Source organism: Castanea sativa, chromosome 3 (assembly GCF_040712315.1).
Source record: "Castanea sativa cultivar Marrone di Chiusa Pesio chromosome 3, ASM4071231v1".
Classification (NCBI taxonomy): Eukaryota; Viridiplantae; Streptophyta; class Magnoliopsida; order Fagales; family Fagaceae; genus Castanea; species Castanea sativa.
Genome location: NC_134015.1, coordinates 3275397 through 3297323, shown reverse-complemented (window position 1 = coordinate 3297323; position 21927 = coordinate 3275397). Strand labels below are relative to the sequence as shown.

At 35.1% G+C, this 21927-nt stretch overlaps 2 pseudogenes; one reads left to right on the top strand and one right to left on the bottom strand.

The window, feature by feature from the left end:
• Positions 1 to 1832: 1832 nt before the first annotated feature.
• On the bottom strand, positions 1833 to 13800 carry LOC142627292 (TMV resistance protein N-like; annotated as a pseudogene).
• A 1841-nt stretch (positions 13801 to 15641) lies between these two features.
• LOC142627932 (glucan endo-1,3-beta-glucosidase-like) lies at positions 15642 to 16442 on the top strand (annotated as a pseudogene).
• Positions 16443 to 21927: the final 5485 nt, after the last annotated feature.

The following is a 21927-nucleotide window of genomic DNA, read 5'->3' as shown; positions in this document are numbered from 1 at the left end:
GGATGAAAGATTTGGACTCATGCTAAAAGTAAGTTTATGCAAGTAGCAAGTGATTGACATATACAATATCTAATACACAATTAAAATAAATTATGCTATCATTTAAATGCTTCTTTCCTTTTGTTTTTTTTTTTTACTTGAATGCTTCTTTCCTTTCAATCCCATACATCTTTTAATTTTAGCTACTGTAATTAGGATATTAGTTCAATACAGTTTATTAATTAACTTGAACTGTTCTCTATGATTTTAGGATTTTGCTTTTCTTTTTAACATTTTAGTGATTACACATAACTAATTTTAGCCTTGTAAATCCTAACTAAATCAAAATTGTTGAATAGATAACACCTTGGAGAGGGGTCAATTGAGAGCTAAATATATTACATTGGTTCAAATGTTATATATTATGGCCTCAAATGACCTCTCCCCAATGTGTTATCTTCTCAACAAGTAATATTAAAGATAATGGAGGTGAGTAGCGACTGGCCTAGATTATCATGATCTCTTTCATAGTTGGAGTAGGAGCATGTCTTCTTCACTGTTGGAGTAAGAATGGGGGTGCATATAGTTGCAGCCTAATAAGCGCTTAGCTTATTAACATTGTAGCGTTGCCCATTGATAAGCATGTGAGTTTGAAACGTGATTCCATGAATGATGTATAAAACGCCCATAGATGACATGCAAGGGAAGGAAAAAATCCATAGACAAAGAGAAGCTTAATTTATTCATGATCCATAAAGAGGTCTTAAAATCTATACATCAATAATTAATAAAACATATAAGGACTTAACCCAAAAATTTAAGTTTATGAATTTGGGCCTCAATATGCTATGTTAATTTCTCAAGTCATTTTTTTTCTTCATATTAAAATTCCACTCACATTTGTGTATACCCAATGAAAAGTAGAGTTTAGTGCTTCTTAACATACACACAGTTTTATTATCATTTTTTGATAGTTCAATAATTATAATGGGAAAAGGGATTTAAATTCTAGATGTCTCTGTTAAAAACAATAATAGGACCGAATAAGAACAAATGGACCAAATAGGACTGAAGTGGACAAAATGGACAGAACGTGACCAATTGGACCGAATAGGACCGAAGTGGACATACTGGAACGAAGTGGACCGAATAAGATTGAAGTGGATAGAATGGACTGAATAAGATCAAATTAGACCGAATAGGACGAAAGTGGACTGAATAGAACCAAAGTAGACGAAATGGGCTGAATAGAACCAAGATGGCCGAATGGCCCGAATAGAACAAAAGTGGATAAAAGTGGACGAAATAGACCGAAAAGGACTAATGTAAACGAAATAGGATCAAATAGAACCAAAGTCAATAGAATGGACCGAAAAGGAGTAAAGTGGACAGAATGGACAAATAAGACCTTAGTGGACAGAATAGGACCAATGTAGACCGAATAAGGATAATGTGGACTGAATGGACCGAAATGGACTGAATAAGACTGAATGAGCCGAATTAGACCGAATATAACTTTAGTGGACAGAATGGACTAAATAGGACCGAATAGGACTAAAGAGGACAGAATGGACCAAATAAGACTTTTGAAGATTTGTCAAAACAAGCTTCCTTGTTTAACAATAAAATGATATTATGCTTCCCAGATGATGGAATTTCCCATTTTACGTACCTTGATTTCTGTTCAAATCAATCTTCTACTGACTGTATCAATCATGTAATGTGATGTGTTCTTTCTATTGAAATTAATCTTCTACTGAGTATATCAATCATGTAATTTATTGCAATGTCGTCTTTAATGTTTACCAAGAAAAAGGGAAAAAACCTGTCATTGATTAATCACTATAAGTGGCTGAATAATTAACATAGTAACTTGATTGAAAAAAGTAATAAATGTTGACAAAATTCAGTTAATGCAATTACAAGCTGGTTTAAGCTTAACTAGAATCACTAAATACAACAGACTTTAGTGAGCTATAGTTTCTGTTAAAAGAGAGCTATTTTTCAAGAAAACTTTCCAAATTTTCTTATTAATCAAAAACTCGAATTTACAATAGGTCAGCTCTGTGTCTACACACACACACACATTAAAACAGAGCATGTGATGGTTCTGTATGGCTCCATCAGCTTGTAATCTCCACCAGACAGATGCAACCAGTAAAAGTTCCTAGATAAAATGCCATGGTCTGAAGTAGACTGGCTTTGCATTTTTAGACTTCGGCTGATACTTCATCTCAACAATCGGCACTATGCAGAGCCGGCTGAATGCTAGAGCAAAAAATGCGGTCACCTAAGGCCCCAAGCAAAAAAAAAAAGTCCCCCAAATTTTAACCAATAGAGTTATTTATAATCAATAAATAAAATAATATTTTTTTTACCAAATGAAAAACAAATAAAAAAGAGAGAAAAATACAACGTTCACAATATTTTTCACAACACTTTTACAACTAATGTTAAGTAGTAGGTTGTTATTGATGGCAAAAAAATAATTATAGTGATATTTTCAAATAGAAAACAAAAAACAACTTAAAACCTAGAATTTGTTATAAAAAAATATTGTGAATATTATATTTCTAAAAAATAAAATAAAAGTTGAGTTAGTAAACTTTTACTAGTTCTCATTTAAGTCTATCACTTACACCGTTTTTTTACTTACCACTATCAATCTGCCATATCAACAAGTATGAAAAATTTTGTCAAACTTTTTCTATATATAAAATTTCTAAAAAAAAAGAAAATTTTTTACGTAATTTATATTAATTAGTAGTAATTTTGCATTTAATACAAGATAATTAATTTTCACCTTAGGCCTCCAAATGCATCAAGCCGCCGCTGACACACAGTCTTTTTTTGTCTGGGGCAGAGAGTTTCTAGAAAACTTTGTAGTACGAACAGGCACCTCATAGATCCCAGACTGAAGCTTCAACAGTTATGTTGGATTGTTCCTCTGATGTAGTATTGACAACCTGCTTATGAAAGGATCGGAAAACAATTGCACAATTACGTATCATCTCTAGATTGGGTAACTTTAATAGCATAAAGTATGAAGAATGTCTTCCAGTTAGGTGCGTTAGTTTCATATGTCCTCTTCTGAAACATTAATTTGGTTTAAGAAACACAAAAGAAAATCAACTGAGTATAATTGCCAGATTTTTTTTTTTATTATTAATCTTTGTATTTGTTCTTATTAAATATATAATCTGTCCGAACAAAATTCAGTTTCATTTATTGAACTCGAGCGATTTGTCCAGCTCAATATGTGTTCTATGAAAATACCCCATCAAATAAATAAATAATAATTTTTTTATTGTTTATCAAGCAAATCATATATTCTATATATTTATCATAAAATGTGCAACGTGCCTTTAACTATTATAAATTATAAAGATCCAAATTAGTGTGAGGTAGATAAAATGTTTTCTAACTGTACTGATAAATAAATAAATAAATATATATATATATATATATATATATATATATATATATATATATATAGAGAGAGAGAGAGAGAGAGAGAGAGAGAGAGACGCAATACTAGCATAATTTATGAACTTCTATTAATTAATATTGGGAAAAGATGAGCGTGGTAATTACTTCAACCAAATGATGTACCTCACCCTAATAATAAATGTCGTATGGAGATTTTTCTACTTTCTATTTTTAGGCTTGTTAATTATTGTGGAAAAGCCTGCTAAGTGGTATTATATGTTCTCTTTTATAAGGAGAATCAAGTTTCTAATCCTCTCTCTTGTTGCTTTTCTATTACTATTATTTTTGGAAGTATGATATTGTAACTATAATTTTTTTTCCCATTAAAATGAAAACTATTATGGAAAAGATCAAAGAATATATACAACTGACCATGAGGATTTATAATCATTCTCGACCCCAAGGGGTTGGCTATGTGGTTCTTAAAGCCTCACGATATTTAAGGACTTTTGTGTTCAAAATCTCTTGTCAGCATCTTGGGGACTACCCTCATATGAGATTCTTCAATGTAATAACTTGGTGTGTATGTGAGACAAAAGAACTGCAAAAAAATAATCAATCTCAAAACTTTGGGATTAAGGAATTGTTGTTATTTCAGAAACAAAGTTACAAGAATGGAAATCAAAATCAAAGTACGTGAAAGCAATTATCTCAAACTTACCAACGTAAAGGGAGCTTCCTAACGTAGTTCATGCAATTGGATTTGGATGTGTAGCGATATGGTTGGAACAATTGCCATTGGAAATAGAGGGATTTAAATTCATCGTCTCCTAGCAATGCGACAGTTACTTCTTACGCTAGAGTCCAATAACTTGCACCAAGTAACACAAAACTCCTGAAATAAAATGGCCTCAGACACATATCAAAAAGGAAAAGAAATGCAAGTACATATATAACTACCAACTGGATCTGTAAGATGGAGAAAAATGCAGCTTATAGTCTAGCAAAATTTGCTGCTGCTCATAGGTCTTCCTTTTGTTGTAATAAGTATCTTCTTCCTGCAGCAGTTGTGGATGCTCGCAGGAAGGATACCTATTATGTTTCTCTCGTTTGAATAATACTCTCTTTTATTACCAAAAAAAAAAAAAAAAAAAAAACTATGGAGAAAGATGGTGACTTACAAAAGTTTATTAGACTTCCAAATTCATCAAAGCTCCGACTTTCACACGGATTCCTGACAATCGGAGTCATCACAACGAAATAAATCCTGAAACCAATTCCCCAAACGCAGCATTAGACTTCCAATTTGATTAAGGTTCCATATCCTCTCTGTGCCTGTCATGACCTTAGAGCTACCCTCTCCACTATGTCCAGGCTCATCACTGAAGCTACCTTCACTACAATCTCTGAAGCTACCTTCTCCACTAGGTCCAGCCTCATCACTAAAGCTACATTCACTACAATCTCTGAAGCTACCTTCTCCACTAGGTCCAGCCTCATCACTAAAGCTACCTTCACTACAATCTCTGAAGCTACCTTCTCCACTAGGTCCAGCCTCATCACTAAAGCTACCTTCTCCATCAGAAAAGAAATCCATCTCATTTGTTTGGCTGAGATCTTCAATGTCTTGCTTAAATACAAAATGGACCCCGCATTTGTTAATCTTAAAGCCTGTACCTTCTGTTTTAAATTCAGTCTGACAATCAAATTCATTCTCCTCAATTTCGGGCAACCCATTTGAATGTACATAGCTCGTACCTTCTGTTTCAAAATCAATCTGATGAGCAAATCCATTCTCCTCAATGTCGCTCAACCCATTTGAATGTACAGAGCTCGTACCTTCTGTTTCAAAATCAATCTGATGATCAAATCCGTTCTCCTCAATTTCACTCAACCCATTTGAATGTACAGAGCTCGTACCTTCGGTTTCAGAATCAATCTGATGATCAAATCCATTCTCCTCAATTTCGTGCAACCCATTTGAATGTACATAGCTCGTACCTTCTGTTTCATAATCATTCAGGGAATGCAATTGACTCCACCTAAATTTGGGCAACACATTTGAATGTTCATAGCCTGTACCTTCTGTTCCATAATAATTCAGGAAATCCAATTCACTCATCCCAATTTCGCGCAGCCGTTTTGAATGTACAGACCCGATAACTTTTGTTAAATCATTCGGATGACCAAATCCATTCTCCACAATTTCGTGCAACCCATTTGAATGTACATAGCGCATATCTCTTTTTTTGCCAGGTATAGTAAATGGACGATCAATTTTTTTTTTAGCTACAATTGGATGATCAAATTTAATCTCCTTAAATTTGTCCAACCCATATGAATATAAAGAGCCTGTACCTTCTGTGTTAAAATCAATCTGAAGATCAAATTTAATCTCCAGAGTTCTGTGGAACATGGGTATGAACTTAGGGAAGTATTCTCTACGCAAATAAATCAGCCAAACGTGACTTCGTATAGCGTGACCCATTTTTTCGGGAAGGGGAAATGATACGCACTCTTTCAAGGAAGTTGAGCTGTCAAGTCCACCATTTGGATAGAACGTAATGGAACAAACAAGCATATGTCTCCTTCTACCAAACAAACCACCTAGGCCAGAAGGAAGATACTCAAAAGCAGCGTACAATCCGATTGCCAAAAAATTCTCAAAATTGGGAGGCAGTTGCAGAGTCACTGAAGCCCCCGCACTTTGATAGCTAAACCATTTTGGGAATTTTCTTCCAGGAGCAACGAGGTCAAATCTACTTGTACTTGAGACGTCACTATAACAGAGATCCTGAAACATAAAAAACTTGATGAGAGAGAGAGAGAGAGAGAGAGAGTACCTGAAAGTGAAGTACTATCATTTTTAAAAACTTGTCACTGAAGCCTTGATTGTCAACCAACTTGAAGCAATTGAGAAGATAGATGGTCGGCGCAAAATAATGTCCCTGTTTTAATTGATTAGGAAATGTTTCCAGTGAGGTACAACCATTTGCCCAAATACTTCGAGTAGATAATGGAATTTGTGGCAAAGATAGCAGACTAGTGCAATTCTCAATATATATATCTCTCAACTGAGATAGCCGAATGATACTTTTGGGAAGACAAACAAAATCATTTTGGCTTAGATTTAGTTTTTCTAAGAGATGCAAGTTGTCAATATCATTAGGTATTGCACGAAGATTGCAATCCCTTAATTCCAGCTTGACTAAAGAACTCAAACAAGATAGGGAAGGCAATTCCCAAGGCACAGGATTTGGACTCTGCTTACACAATGTCCCTTCACATCCATAAAAACATAGTACTTCGAGATTTTTCATGAGAAAGATGGAGGAAGGTGGCTCTCTAATAGCAGTTCCAATAATTTCTAGCTTCTTTAGGCCTATGAGATTCCCAATGTTCTCCGGCAAATCTTCAAGTTTTGGGCAGCCAGATAGAGTGAGAGTTTTAATATTTATCATATTACAAATGGCATTTGGAATACTCAGAAGTTCCTTACAATCGCTTAGGCTCAATGAAGTAAGATTAGATAAATGCTCCACTGATGATGGTAGTTCTCTTATGGAAGTTTTATTCACATCTAGCTCCTTCAATCCTGTGAGATTCCCCAACTTCTTTGGTAATCTGTCAAATGATGAGCAACCAGAAAGAGTGAGCGCTTTTAGATTTGTCATACTACAAATGGTATCTGGCTCAAAAGGTCCTTGCAATCACTTATAGATTTAATGAAGTCGGGCCAATTAAATGCTCCAATGATGATGGCAGTTCTCTTATGGCAGATTTATTCACAAGTAGCACCTTCAAGCCTGTGAGATTCCCCAACTTCTTTGGCAATCTGTCAAGCGATGAGCAACCAGAAAGAGTGAGCGCTTTTAGATTTGTCATACTACAAATGGTATCTGGGAGACTCAAAAGGTCCTTGCAATCACTTAGATCTAATGAAGTCAGGCCAATTAAATGCTCCAATGATGATGGCAGTTCTCTTATGCCAGATTTATTCACAAGTAGCACCTTCAAGCCTGTGAGATTCCCCAACTTCTTTGGCAATCTGTCAAGCGATGAGCAACCAGAAAGAGTGAGCGTTTTTAGATTTGTCATACTACAAATGGTATCTGGGAGACTCAAAAGGTCTTTGCAATCACTTAGATTCAATGAAGTCAGGCTAGTTAAACGCTCCACTGATGATGGTAGTTCACTTATAGCAATTCCAATCACTTCCAGCTTCTCTAGGTATTCAAGATTTCCTAGATTCGTTGGCAATTTTTTAAGTGTTGAGCAACCAGATAGAGTGAGCGTTTTTAGAGATGTCAAACAACAAATGGAATCAGGAAGACTTAAAAGGGATTTGCAGTCTCTCAAATTCAATAGAGTAAGACCAATTAAATGCTCTATTGATGATGGCAGTCCTTCTATAGTAGTCCCAGCCAAATTAAGGTCTAGTAAGCGTGACATATTTCCCACAATCTCTGGAAACTTCTTCAACCTCAAACAACCGTTAAGACCAAAACTTTTAAGAGATTCCAAGCTAATCTTGCATGGAAGACTTTCAAGACATACACAACCATTCAGATCCAATGAAATGAGTTTTTTAAGATTTCCAAGTGATGGATGAATCTTAGACAAACTTGTACAATCTTTAAGAATTAGCTTCTCAAGATTTGGGATTTCAGTGGTGTCAGGGATCATGATCAAATCCTTGGAGTAACTGAGATCGATGTGTTTTAACGTCTTTGAACTCTGTTAAATATATATATATATATATATATATATATATATATATATAAAGTAAATAAAGAATATTAGATCATTTTGAACATAATATTTATTTTAAGAAAAAAAAGCACATTGTTGCATTAGTGAAAATCTTACCTTAATTCCCTTCCATAGTTGCTTTAAACTACTGGCACGCATAATGAGTTCAATGAGTTTATTTGGATGGAAACTTTCTGGCAAGGATTCCAAAGGATATTTTTCCCAGTTCATAAAACATAATTCATCAGAAAGATAATCTAGACCTCGGGGAAGGTGGACATGATTGATTTGAAGCAATCTTAAGTTTATCATCTTTGAGAAGACTTCAGCCTTCAGTTGTTCCTTTTCTTCTAAAAAGGATGAGCTAAGGAATATGCCTTTAACTTTTTGTGTTCCCTAGTAACAAAAGAGAGAGATAGAGAGAATAAGCATATTGTTAGATAAGAAACACTTAGCTGTATTGCCTAAATATATAAGATAAGAAAACTTAAAAATTGGTATGGTGAACTTACTATATTATGTTTCAGTACATGAAAGATATCATTACTAAGCCACAACCTACTTTGTTGTCCGAGCTCATAAAGGGATTCACGGCGAACAATTTCCCTACCAAAATCTTGTAGTATATCATGCATCCACAACGTTCCAAAACGTGAGATGTTTATGAGAGATTTTTCCTTAAGACTATCTATTTCTATGCTTATTTGTAGTATGCTTGCTACCCAACCTTTGTTCTTCCCTTTGAAGAAACAAGCGATATCTAAAAACAAGTTTTTCTCTTTGGAATCTAAGCCATTATAACTGATTTCAAAAGCAGTCATAAATTTTTTTGGAGGATCTTCTTTCAACTTAGCTAGGATATGTTTCCAAACAACCAGTTCTCTTTTCATTAAGCTAGCACCCAAAACTTTGAGAGCTAAAGGAAGTCCACCAGCATAACGAATAACATTTGCAGATAGCTCCTTGAAATCTTCTGGAGGGTAGTCCTTCTTGAAGACTTCCCTACTAAAGAGTTTTAGAGCTTCAATAGAATCTAGTTTATTAACCTCATATATTTCAGCTTCAGTCATATCATGTGTAATCAATAGACGTTGATCTCTGGTTGTTATAATGATTCTACTCCCTCGACCAAACCAGTCTCTCTTTCTTGCTAATGCTTCTAATTGTTCACGTTCATCTACATCATCAAGAATGATAAGAACCTTTTTTTTTTTATGTAATCTATCCTTTATCATATTCATTCCCCGCTGAATGTCCCGTATTTGGATATTGCTTTCAATCAAGATATCATCAAGAAGTTGTTTTTGTAGAGAAATTAGACCGTTTTTACAACTTTCTTCTCTAACGTTGCCAATAAAGCTACTGGCATCAAAATGATAATGAATCCTTTGATGCAGGACTCGTGCTAGGGTTGTTTTACCCATTCCACCCATTCCCCAAATTCCTATAAAACGTACATCTTCCAACCCAATGCCTAAATATGAATTTTTTATTTCTGTCACACGAGAGTCCAGTCCAACACAATCCTCGTGAACATTTGAGTATATAGAATTCAACTGACCATATATCTTCCTGACAATCTCTTCAATAACTGGTGACTCGCTCCTACAAAGAGGAATATTGAACAAAAAATTTATTGAGTCAGGAAAAGAGGCAAAAGGCTCAGAAAAAAAATACTTCATAAATTTCAATTAAATTACTATAGAAAAGGGAATTCTGTTCTCAAAAAAGGAAAAAAAAAAAAGGAATTCTAAATTTCAATATAGGAAGAAAGAAAGAAAGAAAAATAAAGATCAAACAAATAGACCAAACAAAATTTGCTCTACATAGTTGGGCATCTGGACTTATCATTTGCTTGAATACTTTAGCTTCGATTACTAAAGCCGTACTAGAGAAAACATAAGTTAGTGCCGTTGTGGAAGGCAGGAAAAAAAAAGTCGTAATTTGGTGAAAGTGATATGCGAAGTGGTTACTTGCCCAAAAATAGAAAAGGAGAAGGAAAAAAGATCTGCATAGTGGCCTTTGTTTGGAATGATTGAAAAGAAACAATTGTCTTTTTGAATCTGAAATTTACAGCCTTCAATAAAGCTTCGCATGGCTAGCATTATTTCAGTTTTAATATGATTCATAATTTTTTTGTAACTATTTCTAGTTCTTTTCTTTGTAGCATGTCATATTATATTAAATATAGGCTTGAAGCTTCACTATTTTTCTAATTCAGCTTTAGGAATTCTTTAAGCTTTCGTTGCTGCGAGAATTTTTTCTCTACAAAAAAATTGAGCTGTAAGTGATGACGAAGATGATGCCAATAATTTATTTATATGTGAAAGGAAAAAAAGAGGGGCAAATTTCACTATAAAGATTATCGAGTTCATTCGTAAGTGATGACAATTGAGAAAGATGATGCCAATCATTTATTTAAATGGAAAAAGGAAAATGATGGAAAAAAGGGGGCAAATTTCACTTTGAACCCTATAAATTAGGGAGAGTTCAAATTAAATCATATATTATCAAAAGTATCAAATTAAACATTAAACTTTTGAAAGTAAACAAATTTATTTAATTTTGAAAAACAAGTAACAAGTAACAGACACTTATCTTCCCCACAAGTATAAGAGTTTGTGGGGTGACCATCATGCTAAGGGTGTGTGGGTGGTTTTTTTCACATATTTTATATAAGAAAAAATAGAAATAATAAAGTATAAAAAGACATTAAACTTACAATTAATCTTTCAAGTATTTTAGCTATAAGGAGAATTGAGCTGTATATTAGTCATAATGATAAATGCTAATTATTTTATTATAATAAAAACTAATATAAAATTCTGATAAATTTTTTTTATTTTATTTTATTGGTAGGTATCATAAACGATTTAAATAGAGCTAATTAATTCTTAAAAATGTATTTAGATCCACTAGTTTTCCATTCCTAACAAAAACCAAGCATTTAGCCATCATATTGGACAATTAAAGGAAACTTATGGGCCCGTAAGTTTCCTTTAATTGTCCGATATGACAACCACCCGGGTGGGGGTTCCAACTCTTGAGCTAGTTCCCAATTAATTCAGTTAGATCTCTGGCTTTCAAAACTATGGTTATTTTCCCAACCAAACCAAATATAACATACTTCTCTCTCTGCATAGACTCCATTTTTCTGTTTTTATACCAAAGAGAGTAAATTTAACTCTATTAGAATTTGAACCTTAAAAGATCAGTTCATACAAGATCCAAGGACGGGTATGTCAGAAATTGTCTCAAATTCCTAATTTGGTTTGGTTTGGGTTTCTTTGGTGTGAAAAGAAAGTCTATTCCTTGTTCACCAATGATGGTATTCCTTGTCCACCAACAAAAGTATTCCTTGTCGAAGGTCTTCCATATTTAATTATTTACCAATACATAGGTGTTGTAGTCTTATAGATAGAAAATACTACAAAAAATGTTGTGACTGTGGCCCAAGGGTCCTCGCACATGGGGAGAAAGGCCTTGTATTGGAATAAGATTTGTATGGTAAAGATCTAAATCACAAGTCCTTGTAAAATCATAAATCCTAGTTCATGGTCAATGGTGAAATTAGGCATTTCATTCATGAAGACTATAACATTTCAATTTGATGATTTGTCTTGATCACAAAAGTGTAAACTTTTGATTGATATGTTCGTGTCTAAAGTGTGTAAGCATATTTAACTGAACCGCTGTGAGATTTATTGTTCTATTAACTATTGTCACCTATATTAAACTATAAATTCCATAACTGCTATTTACATAGAATCTCAATTCTAAGAGGATGGTGAACTCAAATATGAAATGTTGGTTGCTTTGATAGATACCAGAGTGCGATATTGCACGGTCAAAACCTTTGCATGTTAGGTAATCGTATGTAGTTTTGTGGGAACACACATTCTCAAGATAAAATCTGTAATCTCTTTCTAAAGACATTAAATATCCTCTTGAGATAAGTTTAATGGAAATTGTCCATTCAAAGTGTTTGGCCCAACCAATTCAGTAAAGAGTTACTAAAGTTTATATTTAATGAAATTAGATTTTATAAATATATGAATAATTGAAATATTTAACTTGGAACTCAAGGAAATAAGATGTAGTGATTTACAAAGTGACAGTAACTTTTATAATTTTGTTTCGCTATAGGTGATTATATAAAGGGGTCGAATATTAATAATAGAGCCTTGGGATAAATATTTTATTAATAATCTAGAGTGCAATTATATTTTAGTAGTTGAATAAAATATAAATAGTAAGTCTGAGCTTGTCAAGAGTTGACTAAAGCTCCAAAGCTCATTAAAGCTAGTGATTTCTAGCATCATGGAAGTAGATCTTGTTTTGTATGAGATACAGACGGTTTTCTAGCAAATATAACGAACAATGCCATAATAAATTATTAAGACTTTTTTTATTAGAAAAAATAATATATAACTATGGTACCTTATTAAAATTATATAGGAAAATATGAAGGTAAAAATAAAAAAGGCAAAAAAAAAAAAGAAAAAAGAAAAGATAGAGAGCATAGAAAAAACAAATGGAATTAATTAACGTGGGTCAGCCATAATATTCCAAGGCGGAAAGGCCTAAATGGTTATAATATATGCTTACTAAGTTACTATTGAGTTGAAGACATTGAATTGTATTGTATGTATACTAAATCCTGATCTAATCCATGTGTATACTAAATCTTGAAGTAATCCAGAGTTCTAATATTCGCAATACAAGTAAAATAAAGAATTCTTTACTTACACTTCAAGCAAAATAAGAATTATTTGCTAGAATTAGGACTGGATCTTGGTATCCTTTTAATTGTAACACTTTTCTATCTAAATGAATGGAGATATCAAGTTACCCACTTGACAAAAGTTGCCTATTTGAGCTTATTATATTTCTATCTAATATACATGGGAAATTAATTGAAGAATTCTCCAATTCGACTAGAAAATTATAGAAAGAAATGTGCAAACAAGTAACCATAAATTACGACCATTAACATCATTCTCCAAAAGTTTTCAGAAGAAATTCTTACCTATCACGTAAATCCCATCCAGCAATATTGGTAACTTCTACTAAAGCAGCTCTCCAGTTGTTCACTTCATCTATCTTATCCTTAAAACGAACACTAAGTTCAGCAAAGGGTCCTTCAAAAACCCCCCTCAAATGTTTCACATGACTCGGATCCACTTCATGAAAAACAGGCAACACCGTTAGCCCTGTCGTTTTCATACACTCAATAATTTTTGCTAGTTCAATCAAGCACCAGCTTGATGAAGCATAGTCTTTTGATAGAATTACAACAGCAAATCTGGATACTTTTATCGCGTCCAAGAGTCCAGACTTAATGGTTGTTCCTCGTTGAAGTTTTTCGTCGTCTTTAAAGGTACGTATGCCTTTATTAACTAAAGCAGTATATAGATGGCCTGCAAAATTATTACGGGTATCCTCGCCTCTAAAACTGAGAAAGACATCATATGTGTATCCAAAGTTAGAAGATGGAAAAGATGAAGAGGTGCTTCCCGTGCCAGAATCCATCAGAAATATATATTGGTAAATCTGGAAACACAATAATGATATGTATCAGAAATATATTCAAACAAATGATGATGAAAAAACAAAAAACACAAAGAAAATAAATTAAGAAAGAAAAGATTTGATGTGATTTTTTTTTTTTGTTGTTGTTAATTTCAAAAAGGAGAAGAGATAAGATCTGCTCGAAAATTAACTCTTACATGTTTAGGAAACTGCAGAAGTGAACTGAAAAGCTCAAGAAGTCTCTTGAAAAAAACGGAATTCAGTTTCTATATTGCGTCCCTTTAAAAGGAATGAATGGATACTGTTGTTTGTAAGTGAGAGAGGAAAAGGCAATCACACGGCTTCTGCTTGAAACCAGATCAACCAGGAATTCAGTTTCTATTGTGTCTGCGTCTATGGCTGGCTGAATGTAATGTAATTGTAATGGTGAAGTGCTGTACAGCTGTACATCATTTCAAATATAATATAAAATTCTATAATAATTTTGTTTTTATTTTGTAGGTTTTTTGTTTTTATTTTTGGTTAATTTACGGTTTTAACCTCATCTCTAATGTTTTTAGAATAAGGATAAACTAATTAAATTAAGAGTATTTTTAAAAGTTACAATGACAATAATTAACTTTTTGAATTCTTTTAATATATTGAGATAAAGAATGCTGAGTTTTTTTTTTTGTTTTGAGAAACTGGATACTGAGTAGTGGTTTGACATCTTTTTATATTTTCCATAAAAATTATATCAAAATTTTCTTAAAATAGTTTGTTAACAAATACTCTAAAGGCACCCATTAATAGAATAATAGTTTATTAAGTGTGTATATATATTCCATGAAACTAAGTTCCAAAATATGGTAAAAAGAGGTGTTTCCCTGACTCTATCACCCAGTCAATATTGTTCTGCTTAATCCCAATTTCATGGCCACATATCTTTCTGGCTAAGGAATGATAAATCCAAATTTTGTTTCATTCAAGGAAAAGTCATCTTTTTTTCAACAATGTCTGTCATTTGATTCAATAGCATTCCGTTACATATTGATATTTTATAATTGGAGGTTTTGAGATAGCAAAAGCTGTTTTTGGTTAGCATAAAAGTAATTTTAACAGTAAGTTCATATTTAAACTAAATATAATTTACTACATAAAATTTATTGTAAAAATATTGTAAAATGTAACATTACTCAGTGAGATAAGTTACATAGAGGCAAGGAACTCTGGATGTGACATGAAGAGAGAAAATGCCACCCGGCCCCGCCAAAACAAAAAAGCAACTTCCTGGCAAAACAACTTTAAATTATTGAACCTTATTGGTTGTTACAAAGGAAAATGAAGTGAAAGAGAGAAATTATATTTTGTTCCAAGTCTTTCGTGGGGTTTCAGGTCAACAAATCTTATAACCTGAGTAGGTGCAACTTTACCTCCCCTTCTTCCTGGTAGGTTGGTACCTCCCTAACAAAACGACTAAAAATGATTTGTTTTAAAATCCACTGAATCATGGCTAAAAGTATCCAAGGCGTTAAATCTTAAACACAATTAATTGTTATGGAAGTTTGAGTATAAACCAATTTTTCTGTCTCCTGACTGTGCTCACAGTGATTTGAACACTATGCAAGCCATTAACAACCTAACTCAAAAGGATTTTTTGAGATAATGCACAAGTTGACAATGAGAACAACGGAACACAATAGTTATTTCATTGATAACAAAAGGGGTAATTACACGTAACTTACCTGTGATTTGGGCGAAAATCACTTTGCCTACCCGTGGTTTAAAAAGTATCACTTAACCCACCTGTGGTATGTTTCATTTGTTTTCCGTAATCCACCTCTATTAAAATCAGGGGTAAATAGATATTTTTGCTCAAATTTTATGTCTTTCTCCTCCAAAAAAAAAAATAGCACAAAAATACAAGAGAAAGAAAATCAAAAAGGGAGAGTTTTGTGAAATTAATAGTTATGGAAAAACTTTCAAAATCACAACCCAAACTTCTCCCAATTCTCATCTTCCTATCCTTGTTCTCACTCCACCACTCTTCTGCCGCCACATTATCCCTCGACGTCAACTATGGAACAGCAACCAAGAACCTCTTACCACTTTCCCAAGTCGCCCACTTCCTGGAAACCCAAACCATCATCGACCGCATCAAGATCTTGGACGTCAACCCTGACATCCTCAAAGCCTTCGCCTACACCAACATCTCCGTCACCATCATTGTCGAAAACGGCAACATTCCAACTGTAGCTGAACTCCCCGCCGCCAAGTCTTGGGTCGCCAATAACATCCTCCCATTTCACCCACAAACCAAAATCATTCTCATCACCGTCGGTCACAAAATCCTCGCCACAGAAAATGACACCTTGATCAATCAACTTTTGCCCACCATGAAAGCTTTGAAGTCAGCCTTGGACTCAGCAAATGTGATTGATATTCACGTCTCCACGCCACACTCTCTTAGGATTTTAGCAAATTCAGAGCCACTGAGTTCGGAACATTTCAGACGTGGGTACGACAAGGTTATATTTCGCACCAATTCTTGACTTCCACAGGAAAACCAAGTCACCCTTCATGATCAACTCGTACCTGTTCTTCGAATACACAGATAAAACTCTGGACTACACGCCGTTCAAGCCAAACGACGGCGTTCTGGACAAAGTCACGGGCTTGACCTACACCAACATGTTCTATGCATAGCTCGACGCTATTTACTCGGTGACTTGGACATTGTCGTTGCTAAAACTGGTTGTGGTTATGGTTGAACAAGTGTAATCTCTGAGTGAAGAGATAATGTGAGAGGATGATGAGTTTTGTTTGGAGAAGGAGTGATAGGAGGCGGGTTTGTCTTCGTCGTCTACAAAGCTTAGGAGTTTCTTTGGTTTTGGTTTAGGTTAGGTTTAGGGGAACAGGCAGTTGTGGTTGTGGTGGTGTTGGTGTTGGGGACATTAGTGTTATTTTTCACAAAACCTTCCCTTTTGATCTTGTTTCTCTAACATTTTTGTGCTATTTTTCGTTTGAGGAGGAGAGAGACATAAAATTTGAATAAAAATACCTATTTACCCATGATTTTAACAGATGTGAGTTACGGAAAACAAATGGAACATACCACAGGTAGGTTAAGTGCTACTTTTTGAACTACAGGTAGGCAAAGTGATTTTCGCCAAAACCACAGGTGGGTTATGTGTAATTACCCTATAACAAAATCTACAATTAAATACTTAAGTTAATTTCACAACCCTATTCTTAGTTTATGTGAATCATTGACGCACTTAAAAACATAGATGTAATAACCTCAATATTCCGGGAATGAGAGAATTAATGTCTCTATTATGAAAGAATTTTTGTATTTATACATGTATTTTAATAGTTATTAATATCTCTTTGCTATTTGCATGTCGCAATATAATAATGCTTGGCTGTCAAAGTTGGATATAATCATATAATATTTCGAATCGGACGTTAGAACTTCTGAACTTTTTAGGATAAAAGTTGGAAGCTGTAAAAGTTATTTTTGTTAGAGATACCAAACATTGCCTCATTCTCGCTGATCTGAAAAAGCAGATTCAAAATCAATTATTCAGTCCAAGTGATCAAAACCAAACCTTCGTCGAAAAAGCCAAGGTCCAATCACAATTATTATAATAGTCTCATACGTACGAAAAGGAATATAGGATGTAATTGTCTACGTTTAGGTGTGAACATGGTGACATCTTTCTCAACATTATACTACGATGACTATTGAAGGGTTTGTTTAGATAGAACTTATTGCTGAAAACTGAAAACTGAAGAGAAAAAATGCCCCCCCCCCCCTTCCAAAAAAGCAACTTCCTAGCAAAACAATTTTAAATTATTGAACCTTATTGGTTGTTACAAAGGAAAATGAAATGAAAGAGAGAAATTATATTTTGTTCCAAGTCTTTCGTGGGGTTTCAGATCAACAAATCTTTTAACCTGAGTAGGTGCAACTTTACCTCCCCTTCTTCCTGGTAGCTAGGCTGGTACCTTCCTAACAAAACGACTAAAAATTATTTGTTTTAAATTCCACTGAATCATGGCTAAAAGTATCCAAGGGGTTAAATCTTAAACACATTAATTGTTATGGAAGTTTGAGTATAAACCTATTTTTGTCTCCTGACTGTGCTCACAGTGATAGGCATTAACAACCTGACTCAACAGGATTTTTTGAGATAATGCACAAGTTGACACTGACAACAACGAAATACCATAGTTATTTCATTGATAACAAATCCTACAATTACAATACTTAAGTTCACAACCCTATTCTTAGTTTATACGAATCATTGACGCACTTACAAACATAGATGTAATAACCTCAATATTCCGGGAATGAGAGAATTCATGTCTCTATTATGAAAGAATTTTTGTATCTATACATATATTTTAATAGTAATTAATATCTCTTTGCCATTTGCATGTCGCAATATAATAATTCTTGGCTGTAGAAGTTGGGATATATGATTTCGAAACGTACGTTAGAACTTCTGAACTTATTGGGATAAAAGTTGGAAGCTGTATAAGTTATTTTTGTTAGAGATACCAAACATTGCCTCATACTCGCTGATCTGAAAATGCAGATTTAAAATCAATTGTTCAGTCCAAGTGATAAATTCCAAACCTTCGTCGAAAAAGCCAAGATCCAATCACAATTATTTTAATGGTCTCATACGAAAAGGAATATAGGAGTCTACGTTTTAGTGTGAACATGGTGACATCTTTCTCAACATTATATAATATGATGACTATTGAAGACTATCTCAAATAAAGCAAGTGCGCTGTTATCTTTTTCCTAAATAATTCCGAAGGCAGACAAGCAATTGAATCAAAAGTCATAAAGTGAAGCAAAAATCACGAATGGGAAAATTGTGAAGATTCTTCTGTCCATGTAAGTCCATTTGGGAATGAAAATTACAAGAGGGAAGGCACGATGAAAAAGCAAAGTGATAACAACAGAATAAGAAAGATAAGGCTAGTCATTCTCAAGTGAAAGACACAATGGAGAAAAACCATCTTGATTTTTTTTTTTTCCTCATTTGCAATCCCCTCTATTTCTATTTCTTTATAACCTTTAATTGTATGTTCTATTCAAGTGTAATTTTCAAGTTTATGTTTTAAAATATTTCACCACTTTATTTAAAATTAGAATTATGGGTAAGCGACATCTATAATCGAATAGACCCTAGTTGAGTGTGCCTTACTCTGATACCACTTATTGGATTATAGATTGATCACAAATAATTAATCCAATTACCCAAGTTGATTAATTATTCAATATTACATGAAAATCAAATTAAGGCATAATTAAATCACCAAATTAAATTAGAGTACAGGGAAAAATAAATTTGACATGGTGATTTGATCACGATAGAGAAAACCCTCGCAAAGCAAAAACCCTATCAAATGAATTTCAGGTTATCACTCCTGAAGAATCTATTAATCAAGAATTAAGTGGTTACAAGTTCAAAGAATCCCACCCCTACTCGACTATCACAAAGTATCTACTCACCGTAGAACTTAATTGGATTTGTTCTTGTAGATACTTCTTACTTGCATGAATTTCAGTACGTGACTAACACTACAACAATTGCATTGTAGTTTTGTAGAGTTCTAAATATGACAAAGGAGAGACATTTAAAGAAAGGTACGGAAAGAAGAACACAAAAAAATTATTGAAGCTCTAAATACGTCGGCTGGATTGCTTAAAAACTTGATTGTATTTTATTTTTTATTGGGAATTTATAAACCACAAACGGATATACATTTAATCGAAAACAGAGTAATACATCTGCAAAGCAAACGGATTGTTGTTTTCCACATTTGTGAGAAAATAGTGCCCCACGTGCCTTGTACGTGCCGCATAATTAGTGTTCTTTACTGATGATGCCGAAAAAATCACCAGTGAGTTGCAAGCACTCCTCAAACCAAAGCAATACCTGCGAAAAGAAAATAGAGAACCTAATAGAGAGCACTGGTGTGGTGCCGGCCAAAAACCCTCCAAAGGTCAAGTTAGAATCTTGTTTCTTCAACCCTAGAATGCCAGAGTTAAGAATATTGTGCGTACCTTTCTTTGTGAGGGTTTTGGAGTATATATAGTAGCGTAGGGCCAAAATTCTCGCCTTGGTCAAGAAATCATTTCCTTCTAGGAGAGTGACTCGTGGAATTTTGTATCTCTTAGAGTTCTTTTCCTTATATGAATCTTCAATCAAGGCTAACGTGTAGTGCAAGAATTCTTCATATACACGTTGGCGTGTATTACAATCAAGGCCACGTCAGCCCCAATCATATAGTGTGATTTGAGGTAACTCGGAGAACGACGGGAGAAATTATGTGCATGCATTCTACCTGTCCGTCCACTACGCATCCGTCCTCATTGGTCGTATAACCCGTCACACTATCGTAGCCATTTCGTGGTGGTACCGTCATATTGGTTTTATCCCCGATCAGTTGCCCCCTCATTCCATGATACCGTCACCTCTCCCAAGCGGTTTCATGGAATGACGGTTAGAATTTTTGACGGTCAGGCTGGAACGCTGTCATAAATGCTCAAGGACACGTGGGGGGATTTTAATGGTTGTTTGCTGGAATCGAGGCGTCCCTTCGTTTATCGCGCCGTTCCCTCTATATATATATCACCCACCGTATTCACTTTTACACTTTTTAGAAAATCTTCTGTTCAGAGCGCAACCGTCAACCTTTTTCAGAGAGTAACCGTCTCCTTTGGAAATCGGAAAACAACGTGCTGATAATTTCTCCGTCGTGCGCTTCTCGCCGTCTGCTTGTAAGTTTTTCTCACCGTCTGCTTTTAAGCTATTCTTATACAATGTTTTATTCCTTGCTTTTCTTGTTGGTCCCGTCGTCGGTACAAATCTAGAGCCTTAGGCTTCCTTTACCCGTCATATGTAGGTGTTAGATGTCTAGTGAGGCGTCAAGTAGTCAGTCTTATGCCCGCGAGGGAACGGGTTACGAAGAAGTGTTCCCGTCAGGTCAAGCAGACCAAGACACCTCTAGCGGGGAAAAGGAACCGTCATCTAGCTCTCCTTCCCATGAGGAAGATGAAGGGCAGGATAGGGACGGGTCAGAGTATGACTCGACTGACAACCTAGATGGTGTCGACCCCCCGGTTCAATCCGTCATAGGCCCTGACGGCTTCAGGGAGTTCGTCCTGCTCCCTTTGTGGAAGGTGAATGACTTTGTGTCAACCATCAAGCCAGCGCACTTCAACACGCTGAGGCAAAAGTACCAAATACCAGACACCATATCCATCCGTCTACCATTCAAAACAGAAAAATGCTATTACTACGGTCTCGAAGACGTCGGGGTCTACGAGCAAATGCTAAAAGCTGGTCTCCGTTTCCCCCTAAGTGCATTGCATCATCGTCTCCTCCAATACTTGGGTCTGGCCGTCACCCAGATATCTCCGAACGCATGGAGGGTTTTCCTGAGCGTCGAAGTATTGTACGGTGTGATGTCCGACGGGGCCAGACGGTTAACGGTGGAGGAATTTTTCCATTGTTACCGTCCGTCTGAAATTACAAAGTCAAAGGGCATGTACAGCTTTGTGCCAAGGAGTCCGGTACTTAGGCTGGTGTCCGAGACCCCGGACTCAAATCGTAACTGGAAGGGTCGTTATTTCTTCCTTCGAGGGGATAACTGGATGTGTCGTCTAGGTGACGACGACTACATGCCGGTAGATAAAACGTGGGGGATAATGCCCCCGTCTGGTACGAGTCCATCCACTTAACAATCGTCATCCATGTTTTATGAGTTTACTCTTAACAATCTTTTTTTATTTTTTATTTTTTATTTATTTTATTTTTTTTTTGCAGCGAGGGACCGTCCACCTATCTCAACCGAACAGTTCGGCTTTCTGGAGAAAATTTTTCAAAAGACTAAGTTATCTGAAAGGACTTGGTCTAAGCTCGTCACATTGGATACGTTACATTGGTACTGTGATGGTCCTGAACCTACATCCGTTGCCTGCCGATACGACGCAGGTGTACGCAAACGTAAGTTCTGGAATCCTTCCGTCGATTTTTGGCTTTATGCAGTTCCTTTTTTAACCGTCTTCTTTTGTAGAGATGGACGACGCCAGGAGACGGGCTATCATTAAACAGCAGGCGGCAAAAAAGAAACAAGGGGGCGACGCTTCAAAGGTGGATCCGTCACAGACGGCCCCAAAGAGACCATCTTCTGAGAGATGGGACCGTCACTCCAAAAAACAGAAACTTG